Genomic DNA, 22,033 nt, shown 5'->3' with positions numbered 1-22,033 from the left:
GCTGACACAGCAACGTAGCAAAGTGCAATGGCTGGTCACTTGACCAGGGCCTAAGGGACTTGACTGCTCCTCCTGGCCTTGTCACCAGCTTACTCACTTTGCCCAAGCTGCCTGAACCCTCTGGGCCTCACTTTTCTTATTTATGAGGTAAGAAGTCATAGCTCTAAAATTATGAGACTACAAAAATGTGAATTTTGTAGACTCTTTGAGTGGATGAATTGCATAGTTATCTGTCCCCAAGGGAGAGGTGATTTTTTTAAAAAATAAGAAATTACAGGGGCGCCTGGGTGGCTCAGTTAGTTAAGCATCTGTCTTTGGGTTGGGTCATGATCCCGGGGCCCTGGGATCGAGCCCCACATGTAGCTCCCTGCTCAGTGGGGAGTCTGCTTCTCCCTCTCCCTCTGCCCACCATCCCCCCTGCTTGTGCTCTCTCTCTCTCAAATAAATAAATAAATAAATAAATAAATCTGTCTTAAAATATAAGAAATTACATAGAAACAAATTCAAACAGTATGGAAGGATATAAAATGACTTCTTTTTTTTTTTACACAAATTCTAGTCCCCTAGACTATACTGACTAAATATAATTAGTGTCAGTAACTACTTATCCTCTAAGAAATGTTTATGCAAATACGTATGTAGACTTTAAAATGTTTACACAAATGACTTCATACTAGATGCTGTCTATAGTTTGCTTTTTTTTTTCCCCACATGATAACATATTTTGCAGATCTTTCTCATGAAATATACAAAGTTACCTCAGGCTTCAACATTGTGCATCATAATGTATTTAATTGGTCTCCTACAATGGATGTTTGCATTATTTCCTGGATTTTGTCATTATGATTAATATTATAATGAACAACTCTCCATGCCTCTAAATGGGCATACTTTTGCAAACATATCCCATTTGATAATTTCCAGTAGTAGAATTACTGGGTCAAATGATGAGTACATTTTTTTTTTTTAAGATTTTTATTTATTTGACAGACCACAAGTAGGCAGAGAGGCTGGCAGAGAGAGAGGAGGAAGCAGGCTCCCTGCTGAGCAGAGATCCCGACACGGGGCTCGATCCCAGGACCCTGAGACCATGACCTGAGCCAAAGGCAGAGGCTTCAACCCACTGAGCCACCCAGGAGCCCCAATGAGTACATTTTAAAAAATATTTATTTGAGAGATAGAGAGAGCACGAGTGAGGAGCGGCACAAAGGGAGAGGAAAGGGACAAGCAGACCCCCCACTGATCAGGGAGACCTACGTGGGATTTGATTCCAGGACCCGAGAGACCATGACCTGAGCTGAAGTCAGATGCTTAACCGACTAAGCTACCAACATGCTTCTGTGCATTTTTTTATAAGTAAGCTCCACGCCCAGTGTGAGGCTCAAACTCGTGACCCTGAGATCAAGAGTCACAGGTTCTACCGACTGAGCCAGCCAGTGCCCTGACGAGCAGATTTTAAATTTTAGTAGACTGTGTTAAATTACCTTTTTAAAGGTTTACCAATTTATCCTCCAACCAACCACGTTAGAGGATATATTTCCTCCCACCCTTGCCAACATTGGGCATTACCAATCTTTTACATTTTTGTCAATTATATGTAAAAATATGGTAAGAGGTAGATTTTAAGATCAGAATGAAATGAAGTAAGATTACCAGCCTTCCTGTACTTCCTCATATTTGGCCACAGAGAGGTCCCTTTCGTCTTTTAAGTGTTTGGTGTTTTGCATTTATCAGCCTGTCATTTTATCCTATGATCATTTCAGAAGTTTAACAATTAACAAGATTTGCTTACCGTAGTAAAAACTATCAAGAAGCACTTGACATTTGCACTGTTTCAGTCCCTCATTTAGTTTCAGGGAAAAAAAAAATGTCCTAATGGGCACATCTTCTGCAACTTAACTGATAGAGATTAAAACACAATGTACACTTCCCGGGCTACATTGTGCCCTGAGCCTTGAACAGTGAGTGATAGGGCAGCTCCTAGAGCAACCAGGTTAAAAGGAAAGACATTATGCTTTGCATAACATTTAGAGTTTTCCCTGGTTAAGTCATGTAGATTTTTCTCTCTGATCTAGGAGGCCTAACAGCTAACAGCTCATCCTAACAGCTACCTGCTAATCCTTCAAGAAGGCAAAGTACAATACCCTATCTTGATGTTGCTTCAGGCAGAAATATAACTGCCGAATATCAACCACATTATTTTGCATCTGGCTTCCCAGACTTCCTTGAACACAGCTGGTCGGACCAAGTCTATTTACAGAGAGGAAAATGACACTCCATAATAATTAGTGATGAATTCAGTCATTAGGTTGGGGCACACCTGAAATATATTTCAGACTTGAAACCCTTCACTGCTCTAAGAATTATCACCCACAACTACCTTTCACTACTCCCACAAGAATTCCTAAGAATCCCTAGGAGTTTTTATGACCTTCCTTTGAGCTACAAAAATAAGCATCTCTCTGCCCTGAGCAAATCTCCAGAGGTGACCGATAAATATTGTTTGTTATTTAAGCCCTCTGAAAAGTGTATGAGAGTATATTTGCCACAGGCACGGTTTTTGAAATTATCACAATGAAACCCAGGGAAAAAGAGATAAAGGAATAGAGGAGGGGCAGGGAAGGGAAGAAAGGAGAGGAAATGGGAAAGAAAGAGGAGGAGGTGGTGAGGGAGGAGCTAGAGTTAGAGTCCTCTGCGGGGGGGGGGGGGGGGGGGGGGGGGGGAGGACGATGGGGAAAGGGTAGAAGTATTTTCAGATTTGTGTCCATTCAGCCTATTTTATTTTATCAGTCATACAAGGTCACATGTGTCCATTTAAAAGGTTCTCTCAGGATTTTTAGGTCTGCAAAATGGAAATCACATTACCACCAAGACAGTGAGAGAACATTTCTGTGCTAAAAATATGGGAGAGAGCTGTTTGTGTCTGGAAATGTTGAGCACATGTACTTTTACCTATTTTCCCAGTAAATACAACCCCAAGCCCTGGACATTGTATGTAAAACATACAAAAGAAAGCTCTGAGAAGTGGAGAGAGGCAGGCAGATCAGTGCAAGCCCTGGGCTTGCTTTTTGCCTCCGATAGCCAACACCTATGGCTGAAGAAGCCGCCAACCCAGAAAGGCCGACGGGCACAGACAAAACAACAAAAACAAGAAAAGCCTCTTCTCTCTTGTCCAAGGACCCAGGGAGGAGCCGCATAGGCAAACACTCCAGAGCCTGTCCTGTGTTCATGGGCTGGCTACTCAACACCGCACAATGGTAGTTCTTCCCAAATCGATACACGAGTTTAACACAATTCTTTTCAAAATCTCCGTACACTTTCTGTAGATACAGGCAAGATGAGTCTAAAATTTATAAGACAAGGCAAAGGAACTATAATGGCTAAAACAAATTTGGGAGGGGGGAGAAAGCAGAAGGAATCAGTCTACCCAATTTCTATCAAAACTCGAATAAAGAGAGTACAACATATTCACACAATAGAATACTATGCAGCAATGAATGAAAGCACTATGGAACAGCCATGAAATTTATCTTCTATCTGATGTCTAATTAGGAAAGATTTTCCCAGTAGGTTTACAGATTATATTTTGAGAATATTTTTCTTTTTTGTGTGAATTGAATAGGTAGTAAAACAAAACAAACAAAAAACACCCAAAAAACCCAAAACAGAACATGCCTCAAGATTTTGTTAAAGTAAGAATTTCAGGGATCTATGGATTTTTCTTTTTACCAATAAGGGATCTTATCTATTTATTTTTAAGTAATCTCTACAGCCAACGTGGGGCTTCAACTCATGACCTGGAGATCAAGAGCTGCACGCTCTACCAACTGAGCCAGCCAGGTGTGCCCCCCATAGGGATTTTAAATGAATCTGTTAAATAGCTTCAGACACTTCTTATACTGACTGTTCTAGGAAGCTATTAGGAGAACTCTACTCTAACACTTTTTATTTCTTTTACCAGAGAGTGCAATGTATTTTATCTAATCCAATAAAATATAATGAATTTATTAGCGTTTAGAAGAGTCAAAGAATTTGTCATATGCCTATAGGTTACCCTATAATTTTTGTTCCCGTCCTTCCCATCAGTAAAGAAAACAGCTGCATTCATGGTTGACAAAAATCCATTTGTTGGCCCCATGCTATCAAAGTTACTTTTGCAAATGCAAAATCTGGCAGCGTTTTAATTTCAGATTATCACATGTACTTGAATAAATCTTTAGAAAGAGTATTGCCAGTCTTGAAGGGTTACTGAAGGTACTAAAATATTCACCAGACGAGAGGGCTGCCAAGTACTTCAAAAGCCCAACTGCTTCCTCAAATTACATACTAGACAGAGAAAGATTTGGGGAATGTTAACAAAATGAAAATATTAGTTACTCAGATACTTTGAAATCTGAACTGCCGACATTGGAAGTAGCTATAGCTCCATCCAAGGTCAAAGGCCGATGAAAAAAATGTCTTTCTAGATAGAATTAGCAAAATTCTGAATACCGTTGACTGATGACTATCACTGCCAAGCTGGCCAGACTTTTGATTAGAACATTGGAAGAACAGAGAAACTGGTAAGGATTCGAAAGTAGTCTAATTTCTAAAGACTGAGCTGCTGGCTTACTCATTCAATAAATAAAGCTGAAGAGTTTCCTACAGCTGCCGATTGTAACATCTCCATGAAGGTAGCCTCTTAGCAGCTAGTGGTTTTTCTTTTCTTTTCTTTTTTTTTTTTTAATCTGGAGCAAAACTACCTATATGGCCTACTTAACCATCTTCCATATGTGACTTCTGCCCATCTTGCCAACTCAAACCCATCTCCCCCTTAATGCTCCCCAACCTCACATCATGCTTCCCCTTTTTAAATTTTTTTTTTTTACTTACTTGAGAGAGAGCAAGGGAGAGACAGAGAGAGCACACAGTGGGGAGGAGAGGGAGAAACAGGTTCTGCAGTGAGCTGGGAGCCTAATGTGGGGTTCGATCCCAGGACGGACATGACCGCAGCTGAAGGCCCAATTGACTGAGCCACCCAGGTGCCCCAGGCCCCTTCTTTATAGAAATCCTGGTCTTAAGTCATTGGTTCTCAATGTTGGCTGCAAATTAGAATCATGTGAAAAAATTTTAAACATTTACTACCTGTCCTCTTTCTGCTTCCCCGCCCCTGCCCCCACCCTTAGAGATTCTAATTTTCTAATTTAACTGTTCTGGGGAAAGGTCTAAATACCAGTTTGGGGGTTTTTTTTGTTTTTTGTTTTGTTTTGTTTTTTAGAAGTTTCCCAGGTGATTCTAAAGCGCAGCTACGGTTGAAAGCCACTGCCTCCTCAGCAAAAGCTCTTCGCCTGTCCCGCCTCCCTCTTGAATCCATCTAGCAAACTTCTACTCAACGTTCCACCAGCAACCCACCAGCACCTCACCTCTGAGTCATTCCCCGACTTCCCCAGGAAGAAAATCCTCTCTCCTTTGTGCCTCGTTACTCATTCTGCAGAGTTCCCTCACAGCACCTGGCGTGAGTTAATGAACTTTTTCCATAGACTGGTCTCTGCTTCCATTGGATTGTGAGTTTACAGGGTTGAGGTTCATCTCTGTATCCCCTGTGTCAATAAACACGTTAAGGGAAAGGAGGGACAGACATAAACTACTACGAGAACTCCATCTTCTCTGGTTTAAACCTCCAGAATCGCTTGGGGGGATATTTCCAAAGACCCATAAATTCTCCAAATGCTCCACTGAAGACCTGGCAGGGGTGATAAGGGATAGTGGAGAGGTTGGAGGGAATGTCCAAGGCTATAAAAATCCACCTTTAGGCGCAGCTGTTGGGAGACATTTCTTGAGGGTTTTTGCAGTCAGTTTTGGTATTTTAAAATATCAGTAATAGTAACCGCTAGCTATGTACCAGGCACTGTCCTGAGATCTTGTTTCCCCCCAATGTGACTGATACACAAAAATTATATATATATTTAAGATGGGGGTGTCTGGGTGGCAAAGTCAGTTAAGCTGCAGGCTCTTGAGTTTGGCTCAAGTCATGATCTCAGGGTGGTGAGATAGAGCCCAATGTGGGGCTTTGTGCTTAGAGTGGAGTCTGCTTGAGATTCTCTTTCTCCATTTCCCTCTGCCCGCCCATCTCACTCTAAATTAAACAAATTAATTAGATTTTTTTAAAAAAAGATGTACAATGTGGTATTTTGTTATATGTATACATGGCGAATTTAACTTTTTTTAGATTTCACATATAATGGATCAGGCACTATTTGTCTTTCTGTGTTTGGCTTATTTCACTCAGCATAATGTTCTCCAGGTTTACCCATGTTCACTCAGATGACAGAATTTCCTTTTTTGTTTTTTTAATTTATTTTATTTTTTAAATTAACATATAATGTATTATTAGCCCCAGGGGTACAGCTCTGTGAATCATCAGGCTTACACACTTCACAGCACTCACCATAGCACATACCCTCTCCAATGTCTGTAACCCAAACACCCGGAATTTCCCTTTTTTAAGGGTGAATAATATTCCATGGTGTGTGTGTGTGTGTGTGTGTGTGTATGAAAATTTAGATTGTTTCCATATTTAAGCTATTGTAAGGAGTGCTGCATTTCATTCTTTTGGGTATGTACCCAGAAGTGGGATTGCTGATCTCATGTAGGGCTTGAACCTATGACCCCAAGATCAAAAGTCCAACACTCTTCTTACTGAGCCAGTCAGGTGCCCTCTACTTTTAAATTTTTGAGGAACCTTCATACTATTTTCCATAGCAACTGTGCCACCAACTATGTGCAAGTGTTCCAATTTCTCCACATCTTCAACAACATGTCTTTTGTTTTACTGATAATAACCACTCAGACTGAGGTGATATCCCATTGTGGTTTTGATTTGCATTTCCCTGATAGTTAGTGATGTCAAGCAATTTTTCATATATTCATCGGCCATTTGTGTGTCTTCTTTTAAGAAATACCTATTCGGGTCGTTCACTCCTTTTTTTTTTTTTTTTTTTAAAGATTTTACTTACTTGACAGAGAGACACAACAAGAGAGTGAACAAAAGCAGGGGGAGTTGGGGAGGGAGAAACAGTCTTCCCGGCAAGCAGGGAGCCCGATGCAGAGCTGGATCCCAGTACCCTGGCATCATGAAATGAGCTGAAGGCAGATGGTTAATGATTGAGTCACCCAGGCGCCCCTTGTTTACCCATTTTTAAGTTGGGTTATTTGTTGCTAATACTGTATATTATAGCTGAAGAAATTGACACTAAAACCTTACTTATTTTACTTCATCTTTGCAACAACCTTGTAAGAAAGTAAAGCTCAGAGGCCAAACTTGCTCAGAGCAGTCACAAGGCTAGTAAGTGAAATCAAATTCAGCTCTGCTATTTACCTATTTAAATGCTTGAGAAGCACTGCCCTATGGATTTTAAAATAATCTCTGATGTCCATGAAATAGTTTAGGCTACAAATAATAGAAAACCATAAATCAGATCCACTTACACAATAACAAAGTTTATTACAACGTGAAATCTTGAGGTTAATTAGCCATAGCCTGATCTTAATAGCTACGCCCATATCCTCCCCTTTCTCTTCTCTTTCCTCTGCCTTGTGTGGGCTTCACCCTGAGACTGGGTTTTCTCACTAGATGGTCACTGATATCATGGGAATTACACGAAGACACAACAATAGCTATCTCCTAAGCAATCATTTCCAAGGGAACAGGCTCCCCAAGAGCTCCTGGAGGAGCTCAATGGTGCTGGAAAGCCCACGGTGGCCTCCCTCACCCCTTATATTTACAGAGCATGTTGAGCTTTCAGAATTGTTTTGTGGTGGTTATTGCTTTTGATCTTCACAACAATCTACGTCAAATGTGAGTTTGGGTTTGTCCTTGGTGGTGGTTTTATGTGCAGAAAAAAATTTTTTTTTTTAAAGATTTTATTTGTTTATTTGACAGAGATCACAAGTAGACAGAGAGGCAGGCAGAGAGAGAGAGGGAAGCAGGCTCCCTGCCAAGCAGAGAGCCCGATGCGGGACTCGATCCCAGGACCCCGAGATCATGACCTGAGCCGAAGGCAGCGGCTTAACCCACTGAGCCACCCAGGCGCCCCAATTTTTTTTTAAGATTTTATTTATTTACTTGAGAGAGAGCATGAGCAGGGGAGGGGCAGAGGGAAAAGGAAAGAGAAAAGCAGACTCCCTGCTGAGTGCAGAGACTGAGGTGGGGTCCATCCCAGAAAGTCAGACAGATGCTTAACATACTGAGTCCCCGATGCCCCCCAAATTAATTTTAATCTTAATATTCAATATATGAAAGGGGCACCTGGGTGGCTCAGTGGGTTAAAGCCTCTGCTTTCAGCTCAGGTCATGATCCCAGGGTCCTGGGATTGAGCCCCACATCAGGCTCTCTGCTCAGCGGGGAGCCTGCTTCCCTTCCTCTCTTTCTTCCTGCCTCTCTGCATGGTTGTGATCTCTGTCTGTCCAATAAATAAATAAAATCTTAAAAAAAATTCAATATATTAAAATACAAATCTCACAATCTAATCCTTTCTCAGGCTTTTAAGTCTAGCTTATAAATTCTATTTTTACAACTCTAACACGTTTGGCAATGACTTTTAAAAAAACTTTCATCGAAATGGTCCTATTTATAAACATAATCAAATATTTTAGGACCTTTGAAATTACACTTGTAAATTTAATATATGTTGATTTTATTAAATAATCATCTGACTTAATAAATAAAACATTCCTGAGCACTAAATAATTCTTTTTTTAAAAATTTGAGTATAGCTGGGACGCCTGGGTGACTCAGTCGGTTAAGTTTCTGCCTTCAGCTCAGGTCCCTGATCTTGGGGTCCTGGGATGGAGCCCAGTATCTGGCTCCATGCTCAGCGGGGAGTCTGCTTCTCCCTCTCCTGCTGCCACTCCCGCTGCTCTGGTGCGCACACACTCTCTCTCTCTAGCTGTGTCTCTCCCAAATAAATAAAATCTTTAAAAAAATTTTTGAGTCCAGCTGACACACAATGTTACAATAGTTTCGGGCATATAACCTGCATGTCACGCTGTGCTCAAAGCAAATACAGCTGCCATCTGTCCCCCTATGTCACTATTACAATATCATTGACTATATTTCCTATACGATGCCTTTAAAATCTGTCACTTACTCATTCCATAACCAGAAGCCTGTAACTGCCCCTGCCCTTCACCCAGTTTGCCCATCTGCTCACTCCCTTTCCCCTCTGGCAACCATCAATTCATTTTCTGTATTTACAGGTCTGATTCTAATGCTACTTTTTGTTTGTTTATTCATTCGTTTGTTTGTTTTTTTAGATCCCGCCTGTAAGTGAAATCATGTTATTTGTCTTGGGTTAATTCATTTAGCATTTAGCATAATATCCTCTAGGTCAGTCCAAATGTTGTGATCTCATCCTTTTGTATGGCCAGGTAAATGAAATAATTCTTATAAATCTGATATGTTAAATTAAACTTATCACTTGTTGAATGTGGAGTTCTCTTAAATAATTCAGTTCTGGAAATATACTTAATCACTTTCCAAATCAATTATGTATTTGCACATTTTAAATTGGATTGACGAGGCAGTTACTTTAATACTTCAATTACCTGCGAACATGGCAAGTATAAAAGATACCAAATAAGTGCACATACCCTAAGCCAAAAACACAAATACTACAAATTTGGTTCCCTCAAATCATTCTGGGGACATAAGTACTTCCATACAAACTACGATTTCCCCATGTCATTATTGCTTGAGGTTGCATAAACACCAAATATTTAACCCAGGATGCTAACTGAATTCTTACTTGTGAGGAACTGAGTCGTACTTGCCGTTGCTGTATCAATTACCCTTAATTTCAGGAGAGCATGGATCAAATAACCCAAGACAAAGACTCTCTGATTCTTGCCTTAGAGGAGTCTTGCCCGCCCTACAGCACTTAATTAGGTTTTGCATTTCTTTGGTTTTGAAGATATATAACTGTAATTTCCTTGACTCTCTAAAGAACGTGGAATTTGCTTAATTCCTACATTCTTTTTTATTCTTAGGACCTCATAATTCTTTTGTGGTATTAAAATGATGTTCATTTGAATTCTGTACTTGTCTGACTATTGGTTTGCAACTTCCAAGGTAATTCAATTGACATGATTTAGGCTAGACAAGTTACCTGGAAATCCTGTTTTGGGGTTCTCAACTTTATGGGGGTATTCTTCTCTTAAAGCAAGCTTTCTTCAGCCTAAACTCTGTTACAGGAGGTTAGAGAATAGTTATGCCCAATTCCCAAAGCTAACCAATGAAGGGATTAGTACCCCATCAAAGCGGTATGAAAATCACTGTAAACTTAAAACATCCAGGGGCGTCTGGGAGGCTCGACTGGTTAAGCATCTGCTCAGGTCATGATCCCAGCGTCCTGGGATTGAGCCCTGCATCAGGCTCCCCCTGCCTGTGTCCTCTTGCTTTCTCTCAAATAAATAAAATCTTTAAAAAATAAAAAATAAACAAACAGCTGAACAACCAGCAGGCACAGAAGGAAACAATATCTAAACTTAAGCAAAGCCTCCTGAAAATACAGCTGCCCTTGACCCCCTCAGAGGGAGGTTTCCTTTTGACAATTAGCACTAGGAAGTGAAAATTCAGCTACCCTTGGCATCAAAAAGACTAATATTTTCCCATTGAAACCCATATTTTCCCATTGAAACCAAAATTCACCCCCTTTTTGTTAAGTAAACCTTTACCTCTCTGCTCTATGGTACTTGTTCCTGTGCACCTGTAAGTAAACCTTGTCTTTGTCCTGTTAATCTGTGTTTTCTAAAAGGGATTTTCCAAACTTCAGATTTATAGGAGAAAACTTTTTGGTTAGAACTACCTAACCTCATTTTATTGCTGTTGCCTTTATTGGGCTTCACAGATACTGGTGTTTTTGTTTGTTTGTTTGTTTGTTTGTTTGTTTTTTACAACTGAAGGTTCATGGCAACCCTCCATCACGCAAGTCCACTGGAGCCATTTTTCCAATAGCACTTCCTTACCTCATGACTCTGTGTCACATTTTGGTAATTCTGGCAATAGTTCAAACTTTTTCATTATTATATTTGGTTTGCTGTAATCTCATGATGTTAAACAGATGAGGAGCTGCTTCATATAGATGAGCAAAGAAAGGAATTTCTTGAGATGGAATCTACCCCGGTGAAGATGCCATAAGACTGTTGAAACGACAACAAAGGATTTAGAATATTCCATAACAACTTAGTTGATAAAGCAGCAGCAGGGTTTGAGAGCATAAACTCCAATTTTTAAAGAAGTTCTACTGTATGTAAAATGCTATCAAACAACATTGCAGGCTACAGAGAAATTGCCCATGAAAGGAAGAGTCTGCCAACGAGGCAAACTTCATTCTTACCTTATTCTAACTGTCCTCTTCCATTCTTATTGCTGTGATTTTTACTAAAGATCATTTGAGACTTCAGAGCCTCCTTTGAAAAACTTAAGATCTCTCCAAATTGGTAGCTCTAAGATCTTTCCTTTCTTATTATCTCCACTCCTTCCTCTTCCCTTACCAATTTCCATTTTTCCCTTCAGCCCCTTTGATATGTTCCCCTTCAGATGGTTACCTTCTCCAGCCCTCTGCCCACCACTTCCAGACCCTTCCCTTCATACTCCAGCTGCTCAACAACCTACAGTCACTCTGGCTTTAGGCCCCTAACTCTGATCAGGAGCTCTTGAGGGACCAAACATAATCAAAAGAGTTACCAAAAGTGACCACCTAAAGCCAAAAATGTTTAAGTTCAAAAAGACTGTTTCTCCCCATAAGAGAACACAACTGGAAACACTGATTAGATAACCAAGGCTTCTACTGGAATGTCATTTAAGAATGATACACATAGAATCAGGTATGTCCAGACAGTTTTACGACATGGATCCAATGCTTACAAATTACTCTTGGAAAAACCAGCCTGGCTTATGGAGTTCCCAATCTTACAGGTAGGTAAGGAGGGTCACTTAGGGTGACCTGGTAGGATCAGGAAACTTAGGATATTTTGGGGACCTCAAGGAGAGAATTTCACCCAAATCTATAGATACTGCAAGTAGAGTCTGGTAGTGAGTTTTTGACTTAACTTCCTACCCTTGAGAGGCTTGGAAAGTCCAATCTGAGATTCTTTATGGAAAGTTCCAGCAAAGAAAAACTAAAAAAAAAAAAAAAAAAAGTTTGTGGGGTCAGCTACCATTGTTGTTGCACTTACAGAGATAATTAGGCCAAATTTGATGAGACTAGACTTATTTTGCAAAAATAATCTCTCTTTGATTATCTTTGATCAAAAGTATGAGTGACTCTAGAGGTGAATTTTATTTATTTATTTATTTATTTATTTATTTGAGAGAGAGACAGTGAGAGAGAGCATGAGCGAGGAGAAGGTCAGAGAGAGAAGCAGACTCCCCATGGAGCTGGGAGCCTGATGCGGGACTCGATCCCAGGAATCTAGGATCATGACCTGAGCTGAAGGCAGTCGTCCAACCAACTGAGCCACCCCGGCGTCCCGTGAATTTTAGGTTTTAACCCACTCTTACAAGTTATCAGATTCCAGTCCTTGGAGGTTTATTGTCTACCTGTGAACTAGATTCAATCTTGCCATCTTGGACATTTTGTCAGTCCTTATCCAAATCTCAGTTCTTCTAGTTTCTTTCAGTACCAAGTTATAGCCCTCCAAATTAATGTTTCTAATTTCTTTCCCACCTTCTTGATGTGGCATCACCAAAACCCAGCTCCCAACTGCCCAGATCTTTATTCGTGCTTCTAAGTTGTCTTTCAGCTATCTTTTTCCCAAAACCCTGCAAGCTGAAGCTGGGTGACTTGAGTAAAATCTGTCAGATTGCCTCCCTCTACCATCTAAATGTGCTTTTAGCACAATGTCTAGAAATCTTGACTGGCTATACTCTGAACTCAAAAACATGGTTTATTGATGACTCCAACAATTGATCTTTTGTTTTTCTTTTTGTTTCAATAGGAATGCCTTTTGTTAAATGCTCGGGACTCAGGGACAGATTCAACAAAATATGAGGCAATGTGTTTTGATTTGTTCTTTTTGTCTTATCCATCTACTCTATGTTCTTTCCCTCTCTTACCTTACAACTTCTAACCAGTCTTCTCTCCACAGCAACTTATTCAGCTCCTTGTAGGTGAAACTTCCATACATGCTGGACTCAATCACCCCTCACCCTCACTCCTAACGAATTTTGTATCTTGTTTCCTCCTTCCCTTCATCTGCTCTAACTCCCTGGCTCATTTGCTGTTCCTCAAACTGCCAAATGCCCTCCTGCCTCAGGGTCTTTGCACTAGCTGTTCCCTCTGTCTAAGATGCTCTTCCCTCTGATCTCTGCAGGCTTTGCTCCCTGACATTCTCCAGGTCTTTACTGAGATGCTTAAATATTACCTTATTTTAAAAAGCCTTCACCACAATTACACAAAAGTCACACTTACATGCAATAGTCCCTGGTGCAGTGTCTAGAGGCATACACTGAGCCAGAGTTTGGGATGCAGGATGTTTACTAAAGATCAGCAGTTGTGAAAGGAAGATCTAGGAGAAGCAGGAGGGCAAATGGTGAAATCAAATTTTGATGCAGGCACAAAAAATTATTGGCCAATTTGGTGGGAAATTCAAGAGAAAAGTATGCCCATCTGAATGTTCAAACTTTGATTTTGGCCCAGGTCATAATCTCAGGGCCATGGGATCAACACAGAGTCTGCTTGTCCCTCTCCCTCCTCCTCTGTCCATTCCTGACCCCTAAAATAAATACCTTAAAAAAAGAAAAGAAAAGAAGAATGGTCCTGTATCGGGCTGAAATGGCCAGTGAAAAGGCCTTCATACCACTGCCTTGCTCGGCCATTGGTTATGGGCTGCCCTGGGGAGGGGCTGACTGTAGGCAAGACAGCAGCCTGAAGCTGAACCAACCCTGAAACAGCCAACAGCTGGAGTCCGCTGCTGATCACTCCCCACAGCTGGGCAGCAAGCTCTTCCTTCAAGAGGGGGCATCTTTGTGTCTATCACCCATTCCCCCACCCCTTTATGAAGCTGTGTGAGGGCAGGGTCTTACTCTCAAATAATCACTGATACATCACTTAGAACACAGCCTGGTTCATAGCAAGGCTCAGTACCTATTGGTTGAATGAATGAATGAATGAATGAATAAATTCAGTTACTAGATTGGAGATTTTATTAAAACTATGCACAAAATGCTTTAAAAATTTTACCCCAGGGATGCCTGGGTGGCTCAGTTGGTTAAGTGTCTGCCTTCAGCTCAGATCATGATCCCAAGGTCCTGGGATTGAGTCCCATATCGGTTTCCTTGCTCAGCGGAGAGCCTGCTTCTCCCTCTGCCTGCTAATCCCTCTGCTTGTGCTCTCTCTCTCTCTTTATCTCTCTGACAAATTAAGTAAATAAATAAATCTTAATTTTTTTTTTTTTTTACCCCAGTGAATAATAGAACTCCTTCACTCTTTCATCATGAAAATGTTTTAATTGGGGGCGCCTGGGTGGCTCAGTTGGTTGAGCCGCTGCCTTCGGCTCAGGTCGTGATCCCAGGATCCTGGGATCGAGTTCCGCATCGGGCTCCTTGCTCGGCAGGGAGCCTGCTTCTCTCGCTGCCTCTGCCTGCCTCTCTGTTTGCTTGTGTGTACTCTCTCTGTCTCTGGCAAATAAATAAAAAAATCTTTAAAAAAAAAAAAAAAGAAAATGTTTTAATTGGTTTGGGCCACACCTGCTATGTTATAGAACCACAGAATAACAAGACAAGGCTGCATCCAGCAACCCGAGAAAGAAGTAGTCTCTGTGTCCTCTTTGGGATGTTGTTTTGTTCAGTGTCTGAGTCTGCTTGGGCTGCCATAACAAAATACCATAGACCGGGAGTCTTAACAAATTTATTCCTTATAATTCTGGAGGATAGAAGGCCAAGAATAAGGTACTGGCTTACTTAGTTGCTGATAAAAACACTCTCCCTGACTTGTAGATGACCTTCTTTTTGCTGTGTCCTCACATGACCTTTCTATAGTGCACGCATGTTTGCGTGAAGGTGGGGAAATCTCGTTCTCGTTTTATAAGGCCAATAATCCCACTGGCCAACAATGGGTCCCACTCTCCATGAAGTCTTCTACCCTCTGAACTTCCAATCCCACCTCCAAACACTATCACATCAGGTGTTAGGGCATTGACATATGAATTTAGAGGGGGACATAATCATTCAGTTGATAACAAACAGGCTATATGACAGAGTGATAGAGCACTGGACAGGGGGGCTAAGTCCCAGGTTTTTAGAGCTAGATCTGTTACCAAATGACTTTGACCATGAACAAGTTGGGATTTTTTAGATCTCAGTTTCTCCAACAGAAAATAAGGGAATTGTGGGGCACCTAGGTGGCTCAGTCAATGAGCGTCTGCCTTCAGCTCAAATCATGATCCCAGGGTCCTGGGATCGAGCCCCACATCAGGCTCCCTGCTTGGTGGGAAGCTTACTTCTCCCTCTCCCTCTCTCCTACTTGTGTTCCCTCTCTCGCTGTGTCTCTCTCTGTCAGTAAATAAAAGCTTAAAAAGGAAAAAAAAAAGAAGAAGAAGAAGAAGAAAAGAAGGGAATTGAGAAGATGGGCTCCAGGACTTCTTCCAGCTATGTCACATTCTGCTAGTTTTCTTCCTTCAGGCCCTTGAAATGTACATTTAGGTGGTATTTTGCCTGATTATCTTTAGATAACTTTTTAGAGAATAAAAAAAAAAATCACAGGGCTATTTCAAGAATGTAGGTGGGTAATATGCACCACAAGGAGCTGAGAGAGGTAGAAGAGGAACACTGGACAGGCGGTGGCTTTGCAAAGGATCTGTCTTAGCAAGGACGCTCCTGGGAGCCAGTGGGCAGGCATATCGCCAGGACGGTGGAACTGGATGAGCCCATCGACAGCGGTACTTGGAACAAGAGTGGCTGTCACCAGATACTGGGACTAGAAAAAGGGGAGACCCAATGGGTACTTTATTTATTTAGTGCCTGTCTTATCTCACCTGTCTCTTCATTTCTTCCTTTTTTCTAATCTCTCCCAGAATCCTTTCCCCCACTGTAATCTCTATGAGAGGAGTTGTTGGTATAGAGAAGGCACCCAACAGATATTTATTAAATAAATAAAAGATGTCAGGGTCTCAATAGGAGCGACTTGCATACATTTTGGGGAAAGTAATCACATTTTTTTCCCCACATAAGATCCAGTTCTTTCTTTTTTCCTGCCCTTTCTTCCTTCTTTGCTTCCTTCCTATTTCCAAAAAAAATTTCATTAAACAAATCTTGCTTTTGCTAGATACAATTTGTTCTGGCATTTTAATCTTATATTTTCTTTTTTAAAACCTTCTGGCCCTGACCTACTATACTTGTTTAGCCACCTCATAGGGTGGGAGGGGAAAGGGAGGGAGTGGGTCCCCGCTGGTGCATGTGATGGGGTCATCCTGAGCTAGAAATGATGTCCCAGGCTGAGAGCTCGGTGCAGTGGCACTAGGCACTTCCTAACCCTCCTTTGTTCTGATTCTGTGCTCTGCAGGGAGGCTTAAATTTCTTCAAAGTTTTGTCTTCAGGGAATGAACATGCCACTCAGCAAACATGAGTATCTGTACTACTGATATTCCATCAATTAATTGATACTTTATTTAATCAGTTGATATTGGTTGATATTCTATTTTATACACCTACCTCTTGTGAATTTGATTAGTGTGAATCAGAATCTGAGAAACTGTTCATCTTAGACCTTTTGTCTAAAGTTCATAACTTTTGTAGAATTATGACCATGACATAACTCTACAAAAAATGGAGCCTGGACTGGACAGGGGGCAGCCAGTTCCCTGATGGTGTAAGGGGACTATTCCTTTGGGAGACTGTAATGCTCACAGAAGTTTATGAAGACAACAGTGATCTTTCTGCATGCTGGCACTGCCTGCATCGTGAAATCCTTTGTAAACCTCTGTAAGCATCTCTCCGTTTGCCCAAATAAGAATGTTTCATAGGGATGGCCGACTTGAAGTTTGTTTTAGGAAGTTTACTTCCAGCACCTGTCCTTGGGGGTTAACAATTAAAGAATCATAGCACACATTTGCATCATGTAATACAGAATGGTCCTTGCCCTTGGAAACTACGTAACAAATGCAACTCAGGGGCCCTGGCTAAACCTAGACAAGCTATTAATATGCCCAGGTGCTGATTAAGCATTGTGGTACATTTAGATAGGGCTTTTCAGTTTTCCAATGTGCGCAGGCTCACCTGTTCCTTAAGGAAGTTAGGAAGGGTGATGTTGTAACTGTGGCTCTGACAGCTTAATCTACCCCAAGCTTTTGCCCTTGGGTCACTGGCTCAGTAACAGGAAGAACAAGGCTTTAATTTCCAGCTTTCTCACCAACAGCTCAGCTCTCAATGGCTTTCATACTTGAATATGGTGATCTTCTTTTGGAGAGTTCCTGACCTCTATGATGCCAGGCATGCTCATGAACTTGTCCCAACTTCTGCAGACACACGTCTAAGGCTACCAATCCTTCCAACCATGCACCTCATATGGTCCAGCTGGAAAGAAAAAAACACAGCTAACACAGAATACAAAAGGAACTGCGCTCACCTCCCAACTCGTGAAACTACCTTCTTGGCTTTCATGGTTAAAGGGAGCCATCTGATCCAGAGAATTACTGAGATCCAATATCTAGAAGGAACTTTAATTTATATGTTTTTAAGATTTTATTTATTTATTTGAGAGAGAGAACAAGCGGAGGGGAGAGGCAGAGTGAGAGGGAGAAGCTAGTTCCCCAGTCCGGGGAGCCCAACGTGAGGCTGGATCTCAGGACCGGGAGTTCATGACCTTAGTAGAAGGTAGATGCTTAGCCACTTAAGTCACCTAGGCTCCGCCCCTAGACAGAATTTTAAATCAGACTTGATTTGAAGCAACAGAAGAGTTAATCAGGGGGCACCTGGGTGGCTCAATGGGTTGGGCCGCTGCCTTCGGCTCGGGTCATGATCTCAGGGTCCTGGGATCGAGTCCCGCATCGGGCTCTCTGCTCAGCAGGGAGCCTGCTTCCTCCTCTCTCTCTCTGCCTGCCTCTCTGCCTATTTGTGATCTCTCTGTCAAATAAATAAATAAAATTAAAAAAAAAAAAAAAGAAGAAGAAGAGTTAATCAGGACTGAATGCACACCAAGGAATACCTGCAATCCACAGCTTATTGTTAATATATAAACATCCAAACATACTATAATTCAGGGTGACTTTCTTGTGCCAATTTCCAATTTGTCTCCACTTAAACTGCTTTAGGAGGCTGTCTTCATTCTACTACAGTTCTAGTATCCTTTAGCCTTTTTTTTTTCCTTCTGTAGTCAAAGTTCCATTGACCTATTTTTATGTGTCTGTCTAGGAAAAACACATATTTTCATTTCCTCTCCTACACAATAGTTTTGTCTCCTTATTTGTGGGGTTTTCCCACATTCCCCAATTCTCTGACACCAGCTGGGTGTCAGATTCACTGAATTCCTAGAGTAGATAAGTTAGCCCAGACCCTATACTTCCAGGACTGCCCCCCCGCCCCCCGCTTCAGACACCAGTTGCAAGTGGTAGGTCTTCAAGTTACCCCAACCTCTGACTTGGCTACAAATTGGAAGTGCTCAGGACCCTGTCCTCAGGTTCAATAATTTGCTAGAATGGCTTACAGAACAGAGGAAAACAGTTTACTTACTACTGCCAATTTATTACAAAGGATATTTCAAAGGATTCAAATGAATAGCCAGATGAAGGGATGTATAAGGTAGGACCTATCCCCTTGGAGTTGGGGTATAACACCCTCCAAGCCTATAAACACGTTCACCAACCTGAAACTCTCCCACCTCCCATACTTGTGGTGTTTTTGTGGAGGCATCACGTAGGCATGATCTATCATTAACTTGATCTTCAGCCCACTCCTCTTCCCGAAGGATGGCGGGTGGGGCTGAAAGTTCCAAGCTTCTAATCTTGGCTTGGTCCTTCTAGTGACCAGCCCCCATCCAGAAGCCACCCAGAACCCCATCTAGAGTTGCTTCATTAGAATAAAAGACATTCCTATCATCCAGGAAATTCCAGGGAATTTATGTCAGGAACCAGGGTCAAAGATTAGGACAAAATATGCTCTTAGTTTTCTTATCACTTAGGAACTTACCAGGTTCAGGAGCCCTGTGTCAGGAACAGTGTCCTACTGTCCACTCTTAGAAGTCTGTTCTTTTATGTCACCAATTTTCCATCTCTGTTTACAACTGCTCATAGTGTAGATTTTAAGATGGAGGTTTCAGTGGGGAACCTGGATGGCTCAGTCTGTTAAGCATCCAACCCTTGATCTTAGCGCAAGTCATGGAGCCTATTTAAAAAAAAAAAAAAAATAGATGGGGATTTTCAGAAACTACTCTGGAGACGATTTTGTAGAATACTATCTGCCTACTAACTGTGAAGCTAGACTGTGTTTCCTGCCCCGTTGCCTCTTGGCCTCTCTCTGAGCTCCCTCAGCCACTCTGAGGCTCCTCCCCACGTAGTACAATAAGACAGAAGTTTCTACAGTCTTCATGATATGGGGAAGATTGTCTATTTAGGGTCCAAGCTATAAATGGCTTTCTCTACCATCCAGCCCCAACTGTCTCATTCTTTCCTCTGTGCTTACTACTGGGGCCCTTTTGGCTAAAATAGAGGGATGTATTTATTTACTCTCTAGCCCTGAGCCTCATGTACACAGCACCCCGATCTTCCTTCTTGGGCCCCCATCTGGGCCAACACTGGGCTAGACAGTGGGAAACCCATGCATTTCATGTCAAGGTCTCACAAGGAGTCACTGGGCAGGACTCCACTGGTAGATGTTGCATGCAATAACTCACATTTGCGTGATGAGTGGGGAGGGTTTTGAGAGGAACTGACAGGGCCAGTGAGGCTGTGCTCTGCCTAGAAGTCTTGCCACAGTCAGATCAAGCAGCCTCAGGGGCTGAGGAGAGATTGTAGCCAGATGTGGAGTGGAATTAGAGGTTTGAGAATTGCGTGAAGCACAAGTCAAACAGAGATTCTTCTAAATTATCCTGCTTTTTTAAAATTATCTAATAATTCTCAAGTATATCTAACCTTACAATTCTAAAGATGTCACTAAGATGTGATTTATTTTTGCCATGTTTTGTTTCTTCACTGGGTTTTATAAATAAAAAGAAATTTTTTTAAGCCTCTTGGGGTGCCTGCCTGGCTCAGTCAGTGGAGCATGCAACTCTTGATCTCAGGGTCATGAGTTCAAGCCCCACGTTGGGAGTGGAGCCTACTTATGAAAAAAAGATAAGAAAAAGAAAGCCTCTTGCATCCAACCACATGATTCATTATTTGTGGCCAGAAAATTCCTATTAAAAAAGAAGAATCCTCTGTTTGGGATGATAAAAATAAAGTTCTAAAAGGGATAGTGATGATGGCTACATAACATCGTGAGTGTTCTTAATATCACTGAATTGCATCCTATATATAGTTAAAATGGTAAAATTTTATTTGTATATTTTACAACAGTTAACAAAAACTTTTTTCTTTTCTTTCTTTCTTTCTTTCTTTCTTTCTTTCTTTCTTTTTTTTTTTAAAGGCAGAACCCCAAAGCAGGGCAGAAAGACCTTCGAACTCTCTTTGAGCAGCTAGGAACACTGAGGGGTTAACCGTGTCTGCTGTAAGAATCTGGCCTTTGGAGCCACACAGACCTAGAATCACAGTGAGGTCCTGCCCATGTGAGCTGTGTGACCTGAGCAAGCTTCTCAACCTTCTTGGGTCTCAATTTAAGAAAGACAGAAACTAACAGGTAGGACTTTTGCTAGGATTATGTTAAATAATGTTAAGTGAGGGATTTAGAACTTGCCAACTTGGTTATGCCTACCCCCTGGAGCTTTTTAAAACTATATGTGCCCAGGGGCCCTGGGTGGCTCAGTTGGTTAAGTGTCTGACTCTTCACTTTGGCTCAGGGTTGTGAGATCGAGCCCCGTGTGGGGTCCCACATTGAGCTGCACGTGGAGCCTGCTTAAGATTCTCTCTCCTTCAGGGTTGAATGACTGCCTCTGGCTTAGGGCCTGATCCCAGGGTGGTGGGATCCCGGTGAGCAGCTCCCTGCTCAGCGGGAGCCTGTGTTCTCTCTCTCTGGCAAGTAAATAAATAAAACCTTAAAAAAAAAAATTTCCCTCTCCCTTTGCCACCTCTTTCTCTAAAAACAAACAAATGAAAACCCCCGCAAACAACAACAACAAAACTCCGTGCTCAGACTCTATTGCTACTGGATACCCACCACCACTGGAAGGACCTAAGACGTGATGACTCCTAGTGTTCAAAGCAGACATTTACACCAAGTGTTATGGTGAAGCTCCTTTCATAATTTAGTGCTGCAGTGTTTGTTTGTTTTCAATTTTTAAAAAATTTTTATATCCTTTTTGCCATTATCTACATTTCATTTATCCCGATAAAGAAGCTTGTTCCTCCTCTCTCTCCATACCTGCTGGCACACAACAACATGATCAATGGTCTTCTATTAGTGCTGTGCTTGTTGAGTTTTCGAATGTGTTATCAAATCCTCTCTTTGCCAGTTTGGTGATAATATCGTGGAGGCAAGGGAGGAAGGCTGAGACTGGGTAATCAGCTCTGCAGGAGAAGCAGGATCCATTGAGGCTCTGCCTCAGAGCAGCCACATGGGTCACTCACTCAGAGTAGCTCAGAGTCAGTAATGAGGAGTAGCCTATTTCCCTCTGTTACCCAGGAGTGCAAAGGGTACTTCCACTTTCCCCATATCCTTCTTTGTGATCTAAAACTTCCCAAATTTTAATTTTTTTAGTTAAAAAATTTTATTTAAATTCCGTTTAGTTAACATATAGTGTATTATTAGTTTCAGGGGTAGAATTTAGTGATTCATCAGTTGCACAGAACACCCAGTGCTCATTCTTTCAAGTGCTCTCCTTAATGTCTATCACCCATTTGCCCCAACCCCCCAGCCACTTCCCGTCCAGCAACCCTCAGTTTGTTTCCTATAGCTGAGTCTCTGATG

The 22,033-nt window shown here is 41.7% G+C and overlaps 1 long non-coding RNA gene across 1 annotated transcript; it reads right to left on the bottom strand.

The window, feature by feature from the left end:
* Window positions 1–8,921: 8,921 nt before the first annotated feature.
* On the bottom strand, window positions 8,922–19,365 carry LOC106004850. Its single transcript, XR_001177903.2, has 3 exons — window positions 19,163–19,365; window positions 17,255–17,551; window positions 8,922–11,178 (listed from the first exon to the last, which is right to left on the bottom strand). It is a non-coding gene; the product is annotated as an uncharacterized LOC106004850 (long non-coding RNA).
* Window positions 19,366–22,033: the final 2,668 nt, after the last annotated feature.

This window comes from Mustela putorius, unplaced genomic scaffold (genome assembly GCF_011764305.1).
Source record: "Mustela putorius furo isolate JIRA1106 unplaced genomic scaffold, ASM1176430v1.1 tig00003858_pilon_pilon_pilon, whole genome shotgun sequence".
NCBI classification, from domain to species: domain Eukaryota; kingdom Metazoa; phylum Chordata; class Mammalia; order Carnivora; family Mustelidae; genus Mustela; species Mustela putorius.
The sequence above is the reverse complement of the archived record's forward strand: the minus strand, read 5'-3'. Positions and strand labels throughout refer to the sequence as shown.